This window comes from Muscardinus avellanarius (assembly GCF_963383645.1).
Source record: "Muscardinus avellanarius genome assembly, chromosome: 4".
Taxonomy (NCBI): Eukaryota; Metazoa; Chordata; class Mammalia; order Rodentia; family Gliridae; genus Muscardinus; species Muscardinus avellanarius.
In genome coordinates this window covers 144,153,892-144,176,358 of record NC_137789.1, presented here as the reverse complement: position 1 = coordinate 144,176,358, position 22,467 = coordinate 144,153,892, and the positions used below count along the sequence as shown (strand labels likewise).

General features: G+C 45.8%; 1 protein-coding gene across 1 annotated transcript in view; it reads left to right on the top strand.

The window, feature by feature from the left end:
• Nucleotides 1-11,508: 11,508 nt before the first annotated feature.
• Nucleotides 11,509-22,467, top strand: part of GPAM (glycerol-3-phosphate acyltransferase, mitochondrial) — a gene marked incomplete at its 3' end in the record, with an annotated part of 47,422 nt that continues 36,463 nt past the window's right edge. The window contains exon 1 of the mRNA XM_080693620.1: nt 11,509-11,530. The remainder of the gene's footprint in view (nt 11,531-22,467) is intronic.

Below are 22,467 nucleotides of genomic sequence, written 5' to 3'. Positions count from 1 at the left end.
CAACTTTGATTTGATTTTTCTTTATTTTTTACACCTCCCCCAATCCCCATCTGCTGTCAGCCCTACTGGGAGTTCTTTGGGAGAATATTTGGTTGTGTTCAGCCTTTGGACTTGGACCACTTCCTGTCCACTGCTGTGGGATTTTCCTTCATTCTCTTTGGACAGGCCTATACCCTTCATAACAAGACCCCTTCCCTCCCCCTTCCATTGCACTAAGGCCCTCTTTAATGAACTCCTTCCTCCTATGCTATGGCGTCTATCATGAAGGCAGGGAAGCCATGCCAGGTCTGAGTCACCTTGGTACTTCTGGTGATGAATATAGTCTTTAATATAGGGGTTGTGAGATAAACATTTGTTGAATGAATGGTTATTCCTTTAAGGCTTTCTTTAAATCTTTTAAAATATTGAGCTGCAGTGTATCAATACCACTTAGGAGTTTATTTGCATCCTTCTTCTTGGGGTTTGTTCAAGCCTGCAGGGGGGTGGGATTACTTTATGGCAGCTCAACTAAAGCACAGGCTTAGCAAGATATAAAACCATTCTCCTCCAGACCTGCTAAGCTCCTAGAACCTACAATACCTCTTCTAGCCTAAAAGAGCAATGATAGCTTTAAAAAGGAAGGACAACTAAGAAGGTTGAAGAAATGGGGCAGCCCAAAGTCATCTCAGTAATCACTCTGAATAGCAAAGTGAATAAGAAATAAGGCATTGAGCGTTACATATTTCCATTACATATAGGAAATGGGGCATTGAGCATCTGCAGCACATGAGATCAAGTTATTAGGGTTTCCATGGCTTCTCTAGGGTCACCATCATTTGGTATCAAACATGCTCACCCCATGGGAACCCTAGCACCAGTCAGCCCCAGCCAAGCTTCCCAGCAGCAGTGAGAACTCTTGGGAAATTAGCAAGAGCCAGCCTGGAGTTCCACGGAACCACTCAGGATATGCAGCTGCGGCCACCCAGCTGGGCGCCTCCCCAGAGAATGAGGTTATTGAGCCGGGAGCCTCACTCCATAGTTAGAAACTCCCCACCAAGCAATGCCAAGAAGACAACACCCACTGCATCATTAAATTATAACAAGCCCTGAAACTCACTCCAGAAGCCTCGTTAGCCCGTCCTTGCAGTCGGAAGGATGCCTGTGATTGGCTGGCCAGGCTCAGCCTAGCCGGTCTTATCTCCAGCTGGTTATTATTTGATGAAATAGCCTTCCTCTTCCTATGGTGTTTCAAAACTGTGCCGGGAGTGTTTGCTGCTGCCAGGGAGCTTTTTCTGAGGTTACTGCAGAGTACCCAAAGTCCTGTAACTCCTGGCACCCAGGCAGGCACCCAGAGGAGCTCCATTTTCATCCACCGCCTGGGTCTGTCTTCTCTGGAGTCTTTGGTCAGCTTTGCTAATCGACTGATTGGGAAGAACTCCTCAAACACCAGAGTCAAGGATACAGGTATTTAAAAAACTGGTGCCAGGGGAAAATTTCTTAGGATGTCATGTTAGATGTAGGGGAAGGATGGAGGTCTGAGGAAGCGAGTGGGCTCGTGAGGGGCAAACACAGGAGGAGAGAGAAAGCAGAAAGATTAACTCAGCTTTGCAATTCTGTGGAAAAATAAAACCATGGATGGCTCTTTGGAATGACTTGTTTGCAGCTTGGGACAAGTATAAGGTTGTTTGTGATATAGTCCTTATATCTGCATGCGTGCCTTCGCTCCCCATGGAATCCTTCCTGAGGTCTAGCTACTCTTTTGGTCTCTGTGTAGTCCCTCATCCTGGCTCAGGACCCAAACTCCTGAGAGGGTTTTGAATACTTAAGAAAAAAAAAATCCAATGGCTTTAGCTTGAAGATGCTAAAAATAGCTTGAAGTCTTATTTGCAAATGAGACGTGGCCTTCCAAAGTTCTGCTGGGTGGTACAAGTCTTTGCAGCCATCTTGGTGATATTGGCTTCAGAGCGTGGGAGAGAAGAGCTGAGCATCTTGTTCCTGAGCTTGCTTCCCACTTTGCTGGGATACGTGTTTGGTGTGTGAAGTCCTTTCTCACCTCCACTATATCCCCAATGCCGGAGCAGTCATGTCTCTCCCTCCTTTCCTTCCTTCCTCCCCTACCTCCCTCCTTCCCTCCCTCGCTTCCTTCCTTGGTATTGGGAATTGAACCCAGGGACATTCTAACTCCAAGCTATATCCCCAGCCTGATTTTATTTCTTATTTGGAAACAGGCTCTCATTAAGTTGCAGAGGGCCTCACTAAGTTGCTCAGGCTAGCTGAGAACCGGCTGTCCTCCTGTCTCAGCCTCCCCAAACTGGGATTACAAGTGTGTGCTGCCACACCCGAGTCACAGCAGTGTTAAGCAGACAGCTTTGTGCTCCCTGCTGCAGAGAAGAGCTGGGCTCCAGTTGGTCCATCAGGGATTTAACATGGGGAGCAAAGGGGAAAGATGGCTGAAAGGGCTGACTTTGTCCCTCTAGCTATTAGGTTTGGCTGAAGGTAGCCGAGGAAAGGAGAATATGATGTAAAAGCAAAGAATAATTTAATTTTAGTGTTGGGTGGGAAAGAATGCTTTTATGGTATATTGGTATATATCCTTAAAACTGATTCCCCCATATGTACATGGTAAGTTAAGAAATATCCCTGCTAACAGGGGAGAAGGGCAAGGAAGTACGCTTTCCTAGTCTTGGTGTCTTTATCCCCATGTATTTCCATTGGGTTGTGTTGATTCTTGAGCGTTCCTGCCCAGGAGGTGGCCACTGTGTTAGCTGCTCTGAGGGGAGACCATGGCTCTATCCTGCTCACCACTATGTGACGTCCTGGGGACCTTCCTCTGTGGAGCCCCATGGGGCTTCCTGGGAATACTAGAGTAACAAATTTGAGAAGTCCATCACAGTGAATTCTGTTTCCGTTCTTGATTTTGGGGGCCTGGTGAGACAGGCAGGACAAGCCCTGACAGGGGGTCCTGCCTCCTGGGCCTCTTTCTTTTCTGCTCTTTTGGGGACATTTGTCTTCCTCTGTCATTCCCTGGATGGTCTGGGTCCTGCTTGCGTCTCTGGCCAACTCCCTCAGCCTTCTCCCTCTTTGTCTGCTGTGTGGACATTCTTTCAGTTCTTTGCACTGACCATAGTCAAATCCTATTAGTCTTTATCCTTTGGGCTTGGAGCTTTTTCCCTGCTGCGCATTCCTGTGCCCAGGGAATGGCCAAATCGAGAGAATTGTCAGGTGTCTGAGTAAATCTACTTCCTGTGCTACAAAGTCAGGGTCCCCTGAAGTCCCTTATTGGTCCCAACCATGTGTCTTGTGACTGCCAGCTTTGGATCCTTTGTCTGCCTTAGACTGGCAGCTCAGCAAAGGCAAGAGCCTGCAAGCTCCTGGAGCTCAGCAATGTCTGACACCAGTAGGTGCTGACTGGTCGTGACAACTTGGATGGAGTGGCGTCCAGTCAACCTTCCAAGTGCTTTACGCTATTTGCCTCAAACCCCACAAGCTGGCGAAGTGGGCGTTAACACGGAACATGGCAGACTGCGAGCCCATGCTTGTATTCCACGGGGCCACTGAGTCAATGGAAGATGAATGAATGAGAGCAGGCAGATGGTGGGAACAAGGTGACTCTCACAGGCCGGGCTGGACCTGCTCGTGAAGCTGAGGCTCTGTGTGCCCGGCGACGTGCTCAGCATTGGGGATACAGTGCATGCAGACCTTGTGCCGAGATGCTTCCGGGCTGAGCCCCATCAGTCAGTGTCTGCTTTTCTCATTGGCCCTCATCTGCCTTCAGGCCCAGCTTTGCAGCTTCCAGTCCCCTAAAGATGGAGAGGGGCTCTCAGTCTGGCCCGCGGGACAGGCTTAAGGGAACTAGCATTGCCTGGGCACTCACTGTGTCCCAGGCGTTGTGCTTTGCCCTGGAGAACATCATTTATCCTCCAGAGATAAATGATACACCTCTCGATGTTTCAGATAAGCAGAGATGAACGGAGCCGGTGAGCTGGAGCTGAGACTGTGTCAGTCACAGTAGCCTTTAAGCCCTGGACCCTTCCCTGTGGAAGGGCTTTCCCTAGACCCTTCGCTCTGGGCTCACTGCATCCTGGTGACTGGTCCCCTCTAACACTGTGAGATAGATATTCCCACGCCTCTGTCTGCCTCCCAGGTCACTGAGTATGTGTGTGGGTGCTTGTCTTCCTGGCCTGCAGCCAGGAGCTGGCATATTCCCTGGTGGCTAGTACTTGAGGGTCCATACTTGTGCCTGCTCAGGGGCCCTGCTCTGAGCTGTCCTCAGTCCTAAAGGGACCTCTCCTCTTGCTTTCATGTCTCAGGGAATGATTTTGGGACATTGGGTCCTAGAACATCACACCTAGGAAAGCCTAAATCAAGGCCCCCAGCCTAAGGGACTCTGGTCAGAGTTACTCCCTTGCTAGGCTAGTGGCAAGGCAGTAGGAGGTCCTCTGACCCACGCTGCATCCCGCTTCCTACTTGTTATCCAAATGGCTGAAACCCTAGTTTCCCCCTCTTTACCATGGTGCAGCGCTCCTCTCGTGGAACGCTGTGAGAAGAGAGATTCTGCGGTGGTCCTATTGCGTGTGAGGCAACGGGAGAGTGAAGAGACGGGCAGAGAAAGCTTCTTGTCCCCGAGGAAGTCACAGCTGAACGAAAACACCAGGCAATAAATAGGTCATTCCCTTCCTTCGGGAGAAAAAGAACAAAGGACCCGATTCAGAGGGGCTGGGAGCCAGTCAGGGAAAGGGTGTTGGGTGAACCAAGAGCATATGAGCACCTAACGCCCCACCTCAGGCAGAATACAACCAGGGCACAGTGCGTGCCAGCCTGCCCAAGAACCTGCTCTCTCTGGAGCTGGACTGAGTGACTTGCAAGACTGAGTTGCCTGCCTTGAGCATCATGCGATCTTCTTGACAGGATAGGAGAGAGCCCAGCAGGAGAGGACTCCCTGCCCAGTGCTCCTCTCCCCAGCCTGGAGAGGGGCTGGGCCCTGAGCAAGAACTGGCCTATTCTGTCTCCCGGAATCCACTTTCTCTCAGTCCTTCTTGCCTACTTCCTCTGAGAGGAGTGGTTGCTCCTCTCAGAAATGCAGCCCCGTGGCGGGGACGCTGTCCTCTTCATGGATGTAGTCCTCTGGACTCTCCTTCCCTAAGTCCTGGGTACTCAGCCTGGTTGCAGAACCCAGCTGGGGTGCTGTTCCCTGCTGGTGAAATTCTGGGGACCGGAAGGAAGGCTGGGGGTGAGCAGGGCACTGAGGACAGGGGAGGCCCCAGGTCCTTGGCTGCCCACTCCGCCTCCCCCGGGAGCAGCGTGTTCCCTGGGCGCTGCACACAGAGTCTTTTGTGAGCTCTCGGGCCTGGGTGTTGGTGATGGCTCTTGTAAGGAGCTGGTTAGCATTTTTTCCAGACAAAGCCAGCGGCTCTGGGAGATGGTGGGAAGGCTGAGCGGGCAGGGTAATGAAAGAGAACGATTAGCCTCAGGCTCCTGATAGAGCAGCCATGTGGTAATGTCCCTGTCCTCAGCAGGTTCCCACCTGGCATGGGAAGCCCTGCCCCCTTGACCTCTAGAGGTCTATCAAATCCTTTGCCATCTCCTCTCCACTACCTGGGGCCTTATCTTGCCCTCTGTTGTTAGTGAATTTCCCTTGTCACTTGCTGGGGTGGAGTGGGGCTTCCCAGGGTCACCCTTATTTCAGCCAGTGATGCCCCAAGAGAGCAATAATTGTGTGCAGATGGAGGAGGACTGAGATTTCCAGGCACGCCACTCCTCTCCTCTTGAATTCCGTATTCAAAAGCTCCTAGGTGGATGGGGGACTCATAGAAGATCAGATGTTGAGAAAAGAATTGGAAATGCTTTGCAAGAAAAAGCAAAATGGAGAGCATTTCCAAAGAGACTACTTTGAATAGAGAATTGTACCCCCAGGCACCCCTGCACACTGCCCCGCCAGGTCAGGAGGGAAGGTGATAGTAGAGCCGTAATGGAAAGTTCCTGGTCGCCATTCAGTCCCCAGGACATGCAGCCTTGCTAAGCCCACACTGGTGGGATCGAGTTCTCCAACTGGTGGCTCACTGAGCAGCAGGAAGAAAAGCACTTCATCCACTGAGGTCTCCATCGCTGGGCAGGCACCCTTCCCTTCCCTGGCTTCCCCCTGGAACAGCGTGATAACCAAGGAAGCTTCCCATCTGGCCTTTATCCAGCCCTGAGGGGCTGATGGGCACTGGGCTTCAACCTCTTGCCAGAAACCAGGTTGCTCAAAAACAAACAAACAAACAAACAAACACTCCCTCCAAATACCCCCAAAAAACTGGAATGGCAGGGACATCTATCTCCCTGTGGGCCAGACTTTCCCTTTAGGGAAGGGGTGGTTGCCTTGGATCTTAACCCTGAGGGCTGCTAGCAACACTGTCTGCTTTTGTTTGTTTGTTGAACAAATTCCAAAAAGTGACGGTGGGGACCAAGGGCCTGGGAAAACGGAAGACCTTGGGACTGAGCTCTTCTGCAAACTAGGGGATGAGGTGGCTGGCTCCCCGGCAGCACGGCCCCCACCCATATCTCTGCAGGGCCCATTAAAGAAGAGCTGAGCTCTGCTCAGAGGTCACCAGGCTTCTCGCTGGTACCACGGACCAAACCCTGGAGAGCTCTTCTTGGGGTGTATTTGGTTATCTTGTGGGCTGATGCTCAGGGCGAGCCTGCTGAGGGTGGGGGGACCGCCCACAACAGGTGGAACAGCACGCACTATTAGGCGACAGAGGACGTGCCCTCCGATCTTCAAGTCCCATGGGTCTGTGCAGCAGCACTGTGTGTCCCTGGGGCTTTGCTCCTGCTGCTCCAATAGCCCTTTGCCACGCCACCATCCCGGCCTACCTCTTATTAGCCCTGTGGCTCGGCAACAAAGTACAGTTACTGCTCTCAAGGAACTCGCAGCCCTGTGGAAGGGACGGGCCATTAAACAGGCAATTGAGTGTGACGTGATGGAGTACACAGTGTGGCCTTGGAGCCCACGTGTTCACAGGCCCACCCTGTCTCCAGTACTACCCCCCCTTTCCTGCCCTCGTCCTCTGAGACCTTCTCATTGAAGCTGGGTCTCATGCCCAGTTCTTTCCCACCGACTCCAGCGGTTCCTGATCACTCCTAGCACCTCATGCGAGCCTGCAGATGGGTGCAGTCTAGGGCGATAGGGGAACTAAGGATAAAGTTGCAAGTTTTTAATTCAGCATTCATATTCAGCTTGAGGAATTTCTCTTTGTTCTGAGTCTATTCCTCTTTGCATGTTGGGATGTTAAAGCATTCTCTCTTTTATATAATGATGTGTTTGTCAGTTTCTAGTTGACTGGGCAGCTAGAAATTATACTGCTTTTGTTTATTGACTGTGACAGCTCCTACTCTGAGAAGTCCCTCCCAACAAGCTGCTTATCACAGAGGCTCACACCCATCTCCGAATTCAAGCAGGAGGCCTTGGGATGCCTTTCCAGTGTCAGGGTTGATACATTCAAATCCCACTCACTTCCCTGAGATATCTTACTGGTGGTAGCAGCCAAATCTTAAAATAGCATCTACTGTTTTCTTGGTGTCCCGGGCTCCTGTATGTTTAATGCCTTAAGTATCTTCTTTCTGGGCCAAACTCATGAAAATCTAAAAGGAAATTATCCATCTCTGAAGCAGTAACAATGGAAATAAAAGCCATTCGTTCTTGGTGTTATCTGGATGTTTAATTTTTTATTGCCATTTCAAGTTAAAAGTTGATCTTCAGGGCTGAGTTAACCCAGGTCACCAGCTTCCATTCAGATGCAGCTTAGAGAGTGCTGTAAAAGATACCATGCCTTGGCTTGGGGTAGCCAAAATGTGGGATCCTCTGTCTACCTGCCTAGCCTAAAGAATCCTGAGACCATGGGAAATTCTCTGGTTACATGAGATCTCATAATGCATCTGATTCTCCCGATATTTTAGATGTGGTCCAGGAGAGCCTGGCATAGTAGTATATACCTGTAATCCCAGCTACATAGGTGGCTGAAGCTTGAGGATTGCTTGAGCCCAGCCCAAGTAACAGAGTAAGAACTTATCTAAAACAGTAAGACAGACAGACCAACAGACAGATAAACAGACATAGAAAGTCCCCCAAAATGCTTTATGGATAAAAGAAAATGTTCACCGGAGAAGACAATCCTAATAATCTAAGTGGTAAGTCCAACCTCTTGGGCCAGTGTTAGATGTTAGAGTTTAAAATAAGCAAGCCTTGCCGAGTGTGTATACTCCCTGTAGGGAAGGTTTTACCCAGCTACCTCCACCTATGTTTGAGATGCTGGCTTTGCTCTGTAATGGCACCTGCAAAGGAAAATATCATGCTTGGGCTGAGAGCTTCTTGAAGTCAAAGGTGCACCTTGATATTGACAGACACTGTCTTCTCTCTCTGTCCATCTCTTTCTTGGGACTCAGTGCATCTCTTTGCACATCTGAGGCCAAAACAAAATGGTTGTTGGTGATAATGATAGATAATGATAATAATGCACATGGCTAATACATTTCAGAGGGAATCAGAGTTTCTGCCTGGACCCAATATGACCCTAATATGATGTAATAAGATAGCGTTAATATTTAACTTGTCCATTTAGCTATTTGAACTTTCTCTGACATGGTTACTGCGTTTGGTTTGCAACTCTAAAGAAAGAAGAGGTGGAACAGGAAGGTGGCAGGCAGTAGTGGCCTATAGGTGAGCCCTCTGTTCTTAGTCTTGGTGTCCTAATCCTCTGAAACCTCCCTAGATGCTTATTCAGGGCTGGTCCAGACTGGAGAGCAACAGGTGTGGTCCATGTGAAGTTACAAAATTGAGTCCATTCCTCTCATGGCAGGCAATCCTCTGGCTGGTCAGCAACCTGAAATCAATGTTCTTCCACAAGAACATTGCAGAAGGCTTCAGGGGATGTTTCTCATCCTGGCTTTGCCATCATCCAGCTGTGTGGCCCTGGGCAAGTCTCTGTCTGGGTCTATTTTTTTTTTCTTCTGTCAACTGTGTTAGATTAGATTAGAATTTCTCAATGTCTGGCACTGGGACATTATGAGTCAGGCATTTCTTATGGTGGGGCTGTCTTGGGCAAGGTAGGACACTGAACAATATCCTGGCTTCTACATACTGGAAGCCAATAGGATCTGTCCTCTCATTTATGGTGATCAAGATATTTCTGAAATATGTTTAAATATCTCATGTAGGGAAAAAATCATACCATAGTCAAGAACTCTGGGATCAGATTATTATACCTCAGTTTGAGAAACCACTTTAAGAGTTGCTAATACTTTATTGAGTTTCTATTACATGCTAGGTATCGTATTAGGCTCTGCGGCTTGAATATCTGTTTACATATATTCCATCGAGAAAGTACTATTATCTATCTCATATAAATCTGAATTAGAGCACAGGCATGGGCTAGTTGACCAAAGGTAGAATCCCTGTTTAGATTCGTATTAGCTACATAATCTCCATTTCATCACATATAAAACATCAGCTTTACATATTTTTGATAAGATCTAGTGCTCAGTGAATAGAACAGCAACTAGATCATAGTAGAGACTCAGTGATTTCAAGCTTGCTCTCCTATTCTTTCCTCCACCTCTGAGGGAATAGAATCTGTGAACCATTAACTTGGCAGCCTTGCTCTGCTGTCTCTACCCATCTACATTTTGCCCTTCACCATCCCCATCTCCTCCTTGGCCAGGCCAGTGCTAATATGTCCTCTTAAAAATCCCCTGCTATTTGTTTTGGGGAGACACCTCCCCTGATCTCTCATATCAACAGATGATTAATTTGAAGAAATCTCCTCTTTCTATCAAAAAGATTCTCGAGGCACTTGAAGGCTGATACAGAAGGATCACAGGTTCGAGGCTAGCCTTAGCAACTTAGTGGGGCTCTCAACAACTTAGCAAGACCTTGGTTTCAAATACAAAATAAAATAGGGCAGAGGGAGTATAGCTTGGAGGCAGAATACTCCTGAGTCTAATTCTCAGCACCAAAACAAACAAAACAAAATCAAACACAGACATAAACAACACCCCAATAACAAACAAACAAAAGCAAAGCACACAAAATGAAAAAAAAAAAAGAACTCTCTAATAACTGGAGACTTGCAGGTGCTATGGTTTCATTTATCTGCTCCTTCACCACATGGCAATAAGAAATCAAGGACCAGGGAGCTCCTACTATCTGGGTAATCAGCACTGTTCCTCTCGGGGCACTGAGTGGGCCAGAGCAGCATCACCTCCCTGGGCTGAAAGTGTCACTGGGACAAAGACTGTGCCTTGGATAGCCACAGCCATGGCTGCACTAGCTCCTGAGTAAGTAGCTTGGCCTGGTGAAAGACATTGTAGGGTAAGTGATACATTCAGGGTGAGGAGCGTGAAACTGCATTTTCCTCTTGGGTCCAACCTTGACCAGGGCTGCAGGGCATGTGGAGACTGTACTGTGGTTCTTGGAAAAGAAAAAGGAAACAAACAAATAAACAAAAGACTTTGGCTCAAATCCCAGCAGCTCTGCCAACTAGTCCCTGTGCGCCCTGGGAAATTCATGCTCCTTTCAGAACCTCAGCTCTCCATCATCTCTGAGAATTCTGTGGTTGCAGGCCTTTCCCTGGTTGGGTAGTTGTGAGAATTAAATAATAGAACACAGGAAAAGCACATGGTAGATACCACAATCCTGTAGATACTAAGTGCTTAATAGACATCCATTATGAACATGTATCATCTTAGGCAGTGATAATAATAAATACAACACATGTCAAACAGAGAAAGATAGGAGGTTGACTCACTTCTTTATTCAAAGAAACAGGCTGGGCTGGAGACGTGGCTCTCTGGTAGAGCACTGGCCTACTTGCCTGGTATGTGTAAGGCTCTGGCTCAATCCCCTGTAATGAAAGGGAAGAGAAGAAAGGCAAGGGAAAAAAAACAAAAGAACGGAGAAAAAGTAAGGAGGGGTCCTGGACCCTCAGTGCTGGCCAACTGCAGAGTTGGGACAGGTGCCGTATCTCTAGAGTTACCATCAGAAGCTGGGGCTGTCTCCTTGCTCAAGCATTTATAGCCCATGTCTAGAATATTGTCTAAAATTTATGTAAGAAAATGAGACCTAAGAACGATGTACAGTTCGCAAAGAGAATCTTTCTTGTTGGCTGTTTCTAGTGGGATGATTTTTAGGGTAAGAGAGTAAAGAGTGTTTTCTATAATCTGTTTTTAGTTATCCAGGGCTACCCCAGGGAAAGAAGTTTCTAATTTTCCATCTGAAAGGAGCAGGAAGAGGAAGAGACTGAGTGTTACATGTATCACAGGTACAGATGACACACACACATTCCCCATAGCTCATCCTCCATTCCCCACTACACACACACACACACACACACACACACACACACACATCAAATTCACTATCTCTATCAAAGTATAATGCCCAAAGGAGGTCTAGTCCTTTAAGATTCCAGTCTACACTAATCCATTGCTTGCATACAGCCAACTACTGTAGAAACCATCTCCTCCACCTTCTCAGTGTTCAACCTTTGCCTTCCTGCCCAGACCCAAGGGACTGGTGAGTTGATCTTTTGCTTTAACATGGATATTGAGACTCGAGAGCCAATCTGCATTACTAAACACCTTAGTACAAAAAATAGTCACCTTCTCAAGGAGATTGCAAGAGATTTCTCTGGGCTGGTGCACACCTGTTATTTGAGTTTTCCTTCTACCTCTTCCTAATAATTGATCAGTTTGCTAGAGTGTCCAGTCTCAATGGTTAAAAGACATAGAGTGTTAACAGTGACGCAGCACAGTTTTCCTTCAATTTGACTCTTTTGGGGTTGCTTGGATGGAAGTTTATATGGGTTTATTAGGGTATTGGCATGTGACATTGCATAATTATAATATGAATGAAATCTTGGTTAAAATGGACCATATTGAATTAAATTCTACTGTGGTCTTAAGTGATGGTTTTAATGTAGTCAAGAGCTTATTGATCCAGTAGAGTCATAATTCCTACCAGCAACCTATCTTCTTTTATCCCTTTTTATCCACCTGCTCTCTTATTCGAAGATGGCTCAACAGGCACACAACACATTTAACGCTTTTCTTTAACACCATTCTCCCCGTTTTTAACCCTTTTCTAGAACACACAGAATGAAGCCTGAAGGAGGGATTGGCCAACTGTGGTGGCCCCTGCCCACTCCCTTTTTGGTAAATAAACTTTCTTGGCAACAGTCCCATTGATTTGCTCTTGTCTTGTATATTATCTTTCATCCTACCACAGGATTGATTAGTTGTGACAGAGACAATATGGCCTACAAAACCCATAATATTTACTAACTGGTCCTTTGAAAAAAATATGCTGACTTCTAATTTAGAGTAGGCACAGTGGAGATCAAACACCCTTAGGTTCACATCAGGTCTTGATTTCTCGTTAGTTGGGACCTTGGGGAGGTTGTGTAACATTCCTATGAGTCCTAATCTGAACCACAGGGATGACAGATAAACATCTGCCTTGGAGGGTTATTGTGAGAATTCAGTGAGCTAACATTCATGAAAACCCGCAACCCTGGGCCCGGCACAAAGTAAATGCTCAAAAAAGCAAAAATGATATCTCTGATGATGATCATTCATTCCTCTATCCAGCAAATGTGTATCTAACGCGTTCTCTGCTCGGCCAGGAGTAGGTTTGGGCAGGGATGAAGATAGGAATCTCTTGCCCTCATGAAACTCAGGTTCTAAGCGGGAATCCAGACAATGGCCAGGAGAAGTCAACAGTCAACAGGATATTTTCAGAGAGCCATACATGCTATAAATAAAACAGAACAAGTTAGAAGAAAGTGACAAGAGAAGGGACAGAAAGTTGCTAATGGGGTTAAGAGCTAAAAATAAGAGTGAGTCAGCCCTACAAGCATCCAAAGAAGGAATGTTTCTGGCAGGAGCAGAGGTCCTGAGCCAGGGATGAGCTTGGGATGGTCCAGGAATGGTGAAATGGCCTCAGGGACCAGGGCAGTGACGGGAAAGAGAATGTTAGAGGACAAGGGAGGAGGGGTAGGTGGGGGCAAAAGCAGGTCGGAGCTGGAGGCCACCAGGAGGGTGTGCCTTCCAGCTCCAAATTTCTCAGAACCAAGAGCAATCTGAGATCACGACAGGGCAGAAATGAAACCAGGTCTTGGCCTCATTCGACAGTCTTCATGGTAAGTTCTATTGTTCTTTCTACTTGGTCCCTGCATTGGTCCCTGCTGGAAACAGGAATGAGTGGAGGCTTTTGAGCCTGGTCAGAGTGGCAGCTTTTGATTGAGGCAAGCCCATCAGTACACCCCTGCTAGATCCAGCTCACCATGCCCCCAGCCCACCTGAATGTTGGGCTCACCCATAACCTCACCCATGACCTCACTGAAATCACTCCTTATCAGGAGCTCTTAATGCTCTTCCAGGTAGGGCACTTAAGACGAAAACTAGTTCATGTAATCTTAAAACTGCTAATAAATTTCCAGCAACCTAACTCTATCAGATAAACATTTTGTCCCTAGGGTCGCTCAGAATTCATAGCTCATTTCCCACAATTAGCATTTCTTTTATGTATGAATCACTGAATAGGCCATGAAGAGCCTTAGTGATAATGCTTTACCTCTTTGAGATTTAAAAGAAGGCCCAGGTCCCATCAGTTATTCACACCGCCTCCAGAGTTACTAATAATAGCCATAGAGTACAGCACAGTTGCGGAGCACTACTCTATACGGAGCTTGCTGGGAGGTAAAGTATACCTTTGATTTACCTCCCTTTATCCACTTTAAGCGGTAAATCCACCTTTTCTCCTCTTCATCGTCTTCCTCCTCCATCTTCATACTCCTCTCAACCCTTTATTGGACGTATGTATTAGCCAGCTTTTTGTTACTATAACAAAATACCCAAGACAGATTAACTTTATAAAGAAAGCAGGCTGGTTTAGCGCACAGTTCTGGAGGTGCAAGGCAAATATGGGGATGGTTTTCTTGCTGGCAGAGTCTGGAGGCACAGAGAGTGTCACATGGGAAGAGACAAGGGACACACATGTCTGTGGATGGACATTGTCCTTTTCTTATTAAACCACCAGGATTCAATCTCAGGGCCTCCACCCTGATGATATTATCAAATCCTAATCACTCCTCCAAAGCCCCACTTCTACATACCACAGTTGGATTAAGTTTTTACCTGCTTAATGCCATGAACATATGACATTTCAGATTGAACTCCTACATGAGTCCAGGACGATTCATATTCAGACCATAGCAGAAGTAAAGCTGAGGGTATAGCTCAGTGGTAGAGCACTTGCCTAGCTTGCACGGCTCCCTGGGTTCAATCCCCAACTACACATGCACACACACACACACACACACACACACACACACACACACACAGCAGAAGTACTTAGCTCAGTAATAATAATACATTCTTCCCTTACAACATGCAAGTATTTATTTCTGTCTCATCTTACTGTAGATCTTGTTATGAGAAACATATTCCCAATGTGGTTATCTTCCAAGTCATGCTTTCAGATCCTGATTTTTTTTAATCTACAAAAAGCATATATTTATGGTGTACAATGTAAAGTTTTTATATATGTATCATTGTGGAATCATTGAATCATTGTAACACATCCTTCACCTCAAATATTTAGCTGTATATAGATTAAGAATATTTAAAATCTACCCTCTTACGTTTACTAGTAATTTCCAAGTATACTACATTATTGAACTATAGTCACCATGCCGTACAATACATATACCAAAATTATTCTTTCTGCCTAACTGAAACTTTGTACCCTTTCACTAACATCTCTCTATTGCTTGTCCCTACCCCAGCCCTTGGCAATCACCATTCTACTATGATTCTATGAGCACGACATTTTTAGATTCCATATAAAAGTGAAATTACACAGTATTTGCCTTTCAGCGCCTGGCCCATTTTACTCGGCATAATATATTCTTCATCCATCCATGCTGTCACAAATGACAGTTAATTTTTAAAGGGTGAGTAGTACTACACTGTGTATATATTTTGTTTATCCATCCAGCCATCTATGGGAACTCAGGTCAATTCTATAACTTGGCCATTGTGAATAATGCTTCAATGGATATGGGGCAGCAGATGTTTCTTCGGGACCAATTTCATTTCTTTGGATATTCACCCAAAAGTGAGATTGCTGGATCATGTGGTAGTTCTGTTTTTAATTTTTTTTGGAGGAAACTTCATACTGTTTTCTATAATGATGATACTACAAATAAATTATTAATCTGGGGTCCACGTATGACCTTGAACATGACCATGCACCTGCTAACATGAAATGCAGAGTTTTACATGTACAGTTTTTTTTGAAAGTCTGTAGTTCTATCAGGTTGGATTCTTTGATGTTAAAAAAGTATTATTTATTCCTTTACCAGCTTTACCGATTCAGTCAGCTTTATAGATTCCTTTTACAGAGGAAAAACTATATATGTTTAGAACTGGAAAAGGAAAATTGGGGGGAAGCCCATAATTCAAAAATACCCCCTTTATCAATTATGATCTATGAAAACAAGTGGTGTGATACCTAGGTCAAATCAACCCCTCCTGTTGAGGACATGTCCTGGGAAGTCTTGTGATAACTGCAAGCCTCACATAGCACCCACCGTCTCAGTGCCTTACAGGTTTTAACTGTTAATCTCTGCAACACTATATGTAGATACTATGATTAGCTTTGTTTGACAAACGAGAAACAGGAGGCACAGAGAGATGAACATCATAAATGGAGTTCGCATTCAACATTTTAGAACTCTTCACAATTGTGGATGATGTCGTTTGTAAGCTGTAATTAGTGGTTCAGAGTAATTATCATTTTGGATGTGTCTGAACCACAACCATTGCGTAAGTACATGCCTAATTAATAACAGGATTCCTAGACATGACATCTCTGGTTTTGTGAATAAGGGAAATTTACCAGGTCAGATGACAGCTCTGCTTAATTAGAACTTGGCTGAGAGTCTCTGTGGTTAAAAAATGAGGTTACTAACCAACTAAGTACTTTTATTTTTGTAATGATTATCTAAGATAAATTCACAACGTCTACAAAAGGCATGTGACAACTCTGGAGACCCGAAAGCCAACTAAACCTTATCTCTGGGAGGTGAAAATTTCATTCATTATAGTATTTGATCCATTGATAGACTTTAGATACAATTTACTCCTTGTCTGGATTACATTTACTCAACAGTTAATGAGCAAGTGATTTAGAACTTTAGATGGACTATCTTTTAAGGATATCACTTATAAATGACCCAGAGAAAAACCTACATTACTGATATTAAGATTTATTTAATCTACCCGCTACCTATAGTGGTTACTAGAAATTCTACAATTCATACATGTGATGTACATGTGCCCAGTGATTTATGGAGATGAAGCAAGAACCCTTCTAAAAATGAGAGTGGCTGGAAAAAATGACTGTACTATGACTGATAATGGGGACAAATGGCACACCATCTCATAGGCAGGATGGTATGTGTATCAGGAAAGCAGTGAAGGTATAATTCACCCTCACTGAATGAAGGGTTGGGGCTCCATGACTCAAACAACCAGTAGTCTAATGAGATGGCACTAAAAAGGAAATTGCACTTTATTTCTACTGTTATAATAGCCAGCCAGGTGTGGTGGTGCACCCTTGTAATCCCAGCATTTGGGAGGCTGAGACAGGAGGATCACGGTTCGCGGCTAGCCTTAGCTACTTAGTGAGGCTCTTTGCAACTCAGTGAGACCCTCTTTCAAAATAAAGAATAAAAAATAGGGCTGGGGGTGTAGCTCATAGGTAGGATGCCCCAGGGTTCAATCCCCAGTACCAAAAAAAAAAAACCCTTAAAACTATCCTATTTATAATATCTTACTTTCAGATAAGAAATTATCTTTGTATTATGATGAGGACAGCCTGCTAGTGATTTGGTTAAACCACAGTCAAGTCTGTTTTGACTTATGTTCAGGTTTTATTTTATATCAGATAATTTAGTTAATTGGAAACTGGGTTGATAATTCTTTACTTTGAGATCCTTTTCTCTGGGGAAATTTATAAGTCAAAAGTCAGTGACAGTTATAGAGAGTGTGTTTGGAACACCCGCGGGAATACATTTTTCAAAAGAAAACCTTTGAGCTTTTATATGTCCTTGAAAGCAATAAAATTAAATTTCTTTAGAATTATTTGAAAAGTGAGCCTTAGTTGAATTCAGATTAGTCTTTTTCCCAATTAGACTTAATGAGTAAGGTTTTAGTTCGCTTTGAACTCATTAGGAAAAGAATCAATTCAAAGCAGTTTCTTACTCTTCTTCATGAAAATTTTGACAAAGGTTGATTCTGAGGAGGGAGAGATGAAAGCGAGGTGGTCTTCAGCCCTGTCCAGCTTTTCCATTCAAGTATTTTCAAAATTTGTCCTTCGGTTGACCTGGACATGCGTGTATCTTGCTCCCAGTGTCTGCTCTGCCTTGCGCTGGACTGTGGCATTCTACGTCCAGTGGTCACTCCCCACTCTGTGTTGCTGGTCACCAGAGACCTAGGTCTCTATCCTCTTCTGTGGTTATATTATTACCTCTACCCTGACCTAGGGAGTGTGCAGGGGTGAAGGGAAATTTGATTCCTACTTTTCTACCAATCTTGGGCACATGACTGTCCCAAGACCTATGAATCTTAACCCCACCCCCAATTCCTATGATTTTCAAGTCTCCCCTTGGATACTTTATTCCTAGAGCTGTCCATCTAGGTATGTTGACAGTTGTAAAAGCCATTTTTCCAGTTACTTATGTCTTGTGTTTAGACAGATGACAAATAGATACTGAGCATCTGTTTGTGCAATCCACTGCTCCATGCTAGGATCAGAGGGGAAGGGAGAAGCCAAGAATGGCACTTATGGGGGAGAGGCAGGTGTTAAATGACTAAGCCTGCAATTAGGACTTAACTCTTAATTGCGATGAGTCTCATAAGAGAGGTGCACATGACAAGGAGGCTGTGATAGTCCAGATAGAAGAGATAAGATTTAAGCTGTGTGAGAAAATGTGAATTAGAGCCAAGAAGGCAAGTGTGTGTGTGTGTGTGTGTGTGTGTGTGTGTGTGTGTGTGTGTGTGTTGAGAGTGGCAGGCCATGTAAGTAGAAGAAGCTGCTGCAAGGGAAGAGCAGACCCATCTTTTTCGAGGAACTGCAAGAAAGCCTGGGTGGCTAAGTATGGAGAGGAAGGCTGAGCAGAAGGAGATGAGGTTCAGGAGACTGGCAAGGGCAAGTGTGCCAGGCAGTATATCATGTCAGAGGCTTAAATGTTCATTGTAAAATCTGTCAGGAATAATTAAAAGGATTTTAATTAATTAGAGAGGGGATGAGGGGGAGAGGTGGGGGTGTTTGACATGTTGCATCTTCAAATGTCTGTTCCAGCTGACATTTGACATTGGTAGGGGCTGTTTTAAAGGGCGGAGCCACCGAGACACAGGAATCCAGGCAGCAGGCTGCTATGCCTCCCAGGGAGGATGCTGGTTGGGATTAGGATCCTGCAGGTAGAGAGGGAGATAAGTAGATGGTGGGTTTAGATTCAAATTAGATGGTAAAATTGTTAGGAGTTATTGTTGGGTTGGATACAGGATCCAGAATGGCACCTAGGTTTCCAGTATGGTATAGAACTAAGGGTTTGAGCCAGGAAGCGATGCCAAAAAAGAAAAATCTAGGTGGGTAGAAAGCAATGCAGGAGGGTGTGTGCTGTGAAAGTCAAGGGCAGGCATTGCTCCTTACAAGCAGAGCCTGGACTTGCCCAACAGCCGTTGGCACCCACTCATATCACATCAGGTTATACAACAGTAGAAAAGTTCAGGAGGAGTCTGGTCCAACTAGGATTCTTCTTCCAGAAGATAAGACTCTAAGTTTCCAGATCATTACTGGTTTTAGGACAAACATCTCAACCAATATTCAAGCTCAAAAGAAAAGGATTTTTATTTTTGTCTCCCCAAAGTCTCGGCAAGAAGTATTCTGAACATAAGGTCTTGGCACCTTGGGCTAAAATGAGGTTTGCTAGAGAACTATGGTGATGTCTATAACAGGAGCCATACCAATAACTACCAGTCAGCAAATCTCACCATGTGGCAGGGGCCATGCAAATTAGCTCATAAAGATTGTTCTGTTTTATCTCAAAATGACCCAGTAGACATTAGCAAATCTACTTTCGGGGTGGGAGAATTGGGACTCAGGTTGAATACCTTGTCTACCAGATAGCCAGAGTCAGACCCGGTATGGGAAACAAATTCCCTGGCTGTGTGGTCCTCACAGAGCTCTCAGACATTATGAAAGGGTTATATAAGGGTCAGCAACTGGCCACTCAGTCCTTCCGCCAACACCGTCTAAGGTTCAGTGTCCCCCACTTTTCCAGAGAGTGGGGCTTCCCAGTAAGGGCTCTAGTTGCAAGTTCAGAATCTGACAGAGGCAGCCTAACTGCCAGGGTCCCACCTAGATGTGCCCAATGACATCATCACCTATTCTGTACATTTGTACCATACAGTCAGATGAATCTGAATTCAGACTGGGACTCTACCACTTGCTGGGTTCATCTTATGTTGCTTGGTGCCTCAGTTTCCCCATTTGAAATATCTAAAAATGGGGAAACTAATAGTTTCTAGCTCAGAGGGAAGCATAAGTCCTTCACCCTTCTGTCCATTTTCCATCATTCCCACACTAGATTTCAGGGGAAGGGGTGACTCCACAAACTCATGCCTCAGACTCCCTTGTAGCTTGTTTCAGCCAATAAGGAGGGCTAGCAGGTGGTGTGAGGCAGAGAGAGGTAAGCCGGGTGTGCCCTGGTTCTCAGGCGGTGGCTCTGTGGTTTGGCTGCTTTGGGCAGTCAGTCCCCTCTCCTTTGACCCAGTTGGCTTTGCCACTATGGCCCTAGGGAGGACAGGGATCTTGTGTTGTTGCTAATCTCTGGCTTACCTCACCATCTCTTTTTTTTTAGCCTTTCAGTTCTCCCTCGACCTTTGTCAGTGGTTTCTATATTCAAGTTCCAGTGCTGAGCTATCTGGCATGGGCTGTTTTTCTGGCTGCTCAGTGGTGGATGCAGCGGCTTGCTGGAGAGGATGCCTATAAAGTACTTGTATCAGTGCTCCACCCATAGTGCACGGGGCAAGGGGTCGCTTACAATGTACTTACTTCCTACCCACACTCTCCACTGCCAACTCGCCCCAGGCAATTTGCCCCTGAGAACATCAGGGCAGAATCACTGCTCACTTCTCCTCCTTCCACAATGGTGGAGACTCATTCATCCTTGTCTACTCTTACAAAGTACAAGTATATGAGTTCCTCTGGGACATTTAGGCCACAATTTTATTTTGAATTTTCTGAACTTCTCACTATGACTTAAACCCTCAAAAATCCTGCTTGTCAGCTGGGCGTGGTGGTGCATGCTTGTAATCCCCGGGCTTGGGAGGCGGACACAGGAGGATTGCGCAGGTTCGAAGGCAGCGGCCCTGGCTTAAGAGACCCTGTTTCTAAATAAAAATATAAAAATAGGTCTGGGAGTGTAGCCCAGAGGTAGAAGGGCTTCCAGGAACCCCAGTACCACCAAAAAAAATTAAAAATCCTAGTTGTCTGGTCCCTCCAGGCTCTCTACCTCCTCCCTCTGCCACTTTCGACTTACTCCACTCCAGTCGCACCTGGCTTTGTTCAGTTCTGACTCTCTGCCAAGCTCTGTCCTCCCTCTGGGCTGTGGTGTGTCTGGCTGCCTCTTAGACAGTTCCTCCTGGGCTCCTTTCCTGGTGAGATTGTCTCCCCTCCAGCCTCAGTGTAGCAGGTCATGGATCCATCTTGTTCTCCATGACAGATGCTGGCCATTAGACTATTAATTCCACAAGGACAAGGTCCATGCATGACATCTTCATGCTGTCTTCTGCACTTGGCAAGATGCTCACCTGACACAGAATAGGCTCCTAGTCAGTGTGTTGAGCAGGAATAAATGTTGAGTTAATCTGCCTTTAAGCAGCTCATGGCAAGGTTCCCTAGGTATCTGTATTGGTCAGGGTTCACTAGAGTAACAGAACCCACAGGACCTGTATGTGGGATTTACCAATCAGCTTACAGCCTAAAGCAGTGTAGGGGCTGACTGCATGTGGAGAGCTGAGGAACCAGCAGCTGGTCAAGGAGTCCAAGAACTGGAGTCTCTGAGTCGGTGCGACTATGTATTCAGTTCCAGTTCAAGATGGAATGGCTAGGAGACTCTCCAGAGAACTGATGGTGAAGGAAGGTGCAGTTGGAAGGTACCTCACATGCAAGCAGATGTGTTTTCTTCAGGAGGAACCATGTTTCACTTGGCTTTACCCTTCGTTATCCACCTATCAGAACCACACTGCCCACACTCAGGGCAGGACTTCCCCTCAATCGCTATTACATAAACCAATAATCTCATCAGCACACCCAAAGTCACATAACCTTAGGTATTTCATGATCCATCAAGTTGACAGTCCGGATTAACCATCACAGTATCCAACAGTGATAATCTTGGGGAGTCTGCTCCTGCTCCTAACCCTAGTGCTCGTGTTGTGCAGTGTTCCTGGATTGGCTCAGGCTAGTTTCCAGCATCGTTCCTTGCTTGGGATCTGTGAGGTACACGACACTCCAGGCCTTCCGCAACATTCACAGCCACTAGGACCCTTGTGGAGACCCCTAAGACTCTGGATTGTCACGTTTTGATTTTTCTCTTTTGGTATTTGGGATTGAATCCAGGGGTATTCTACCTCTCAGCCATATCCCCAGCCCTATTTTTAATTTTGAAACAGGTCTTGTTGAGTTGCTGGTTAAGTTGTTGGGTCTGGTCTTGAAACTGCCCTCCTCCTGTCTCAGCCTCCCAAGTACTGGGATAACAGGTGTGCGCCACCATGCCCAGCTAGATTTTCACTCGTCACAGTTCCCCTTCTTCACTCTTCATAGAAGACCTGTTGCTCCCAAGGCCTCATCAGTGTGAAGGTCCCACATCAAAACCACAGTTGGCCCCCCCAGCCCTCTCCCCTTCCCCATACCTGGGCCATGCTGGCTCTTACCCCTTTTCCCATCAACCTCTCCTTACACAATCCATTTTAACTCCAAGGGAAAAAACAAACGCCTTTTTAAGATTTGTCCTGGCTACTGACTACTCAAGCAGCTTCTCACTTTTGGTTTTCCCAACATAAAAAATTGGTGTTAATTTCAACTACTCAGCTTCCCTCGAGGACTTAGAGAATCTTAGGATTTAAAACAATGGGGCCTGGCTACACTCCTGAGAGAGGCGAGTGCAACTCTCATAGCTCAAGAATGAGCTAACAGATTTTTTTTTAAAGACCTACTAATTTCTTAATTACCCTACTCTACTCATGGCCCCAGTTCCCTAAATACCCTGCCCCAAGGCACAGCTGATGGCTAGAAGCCTGGAATGCTCCGTAGTTCTACTGAAGTTCCTTCCTGGAAGTCTAGCCTTGTCCTGTTCCTCATCCTGGAGGTAGGTGTCATGC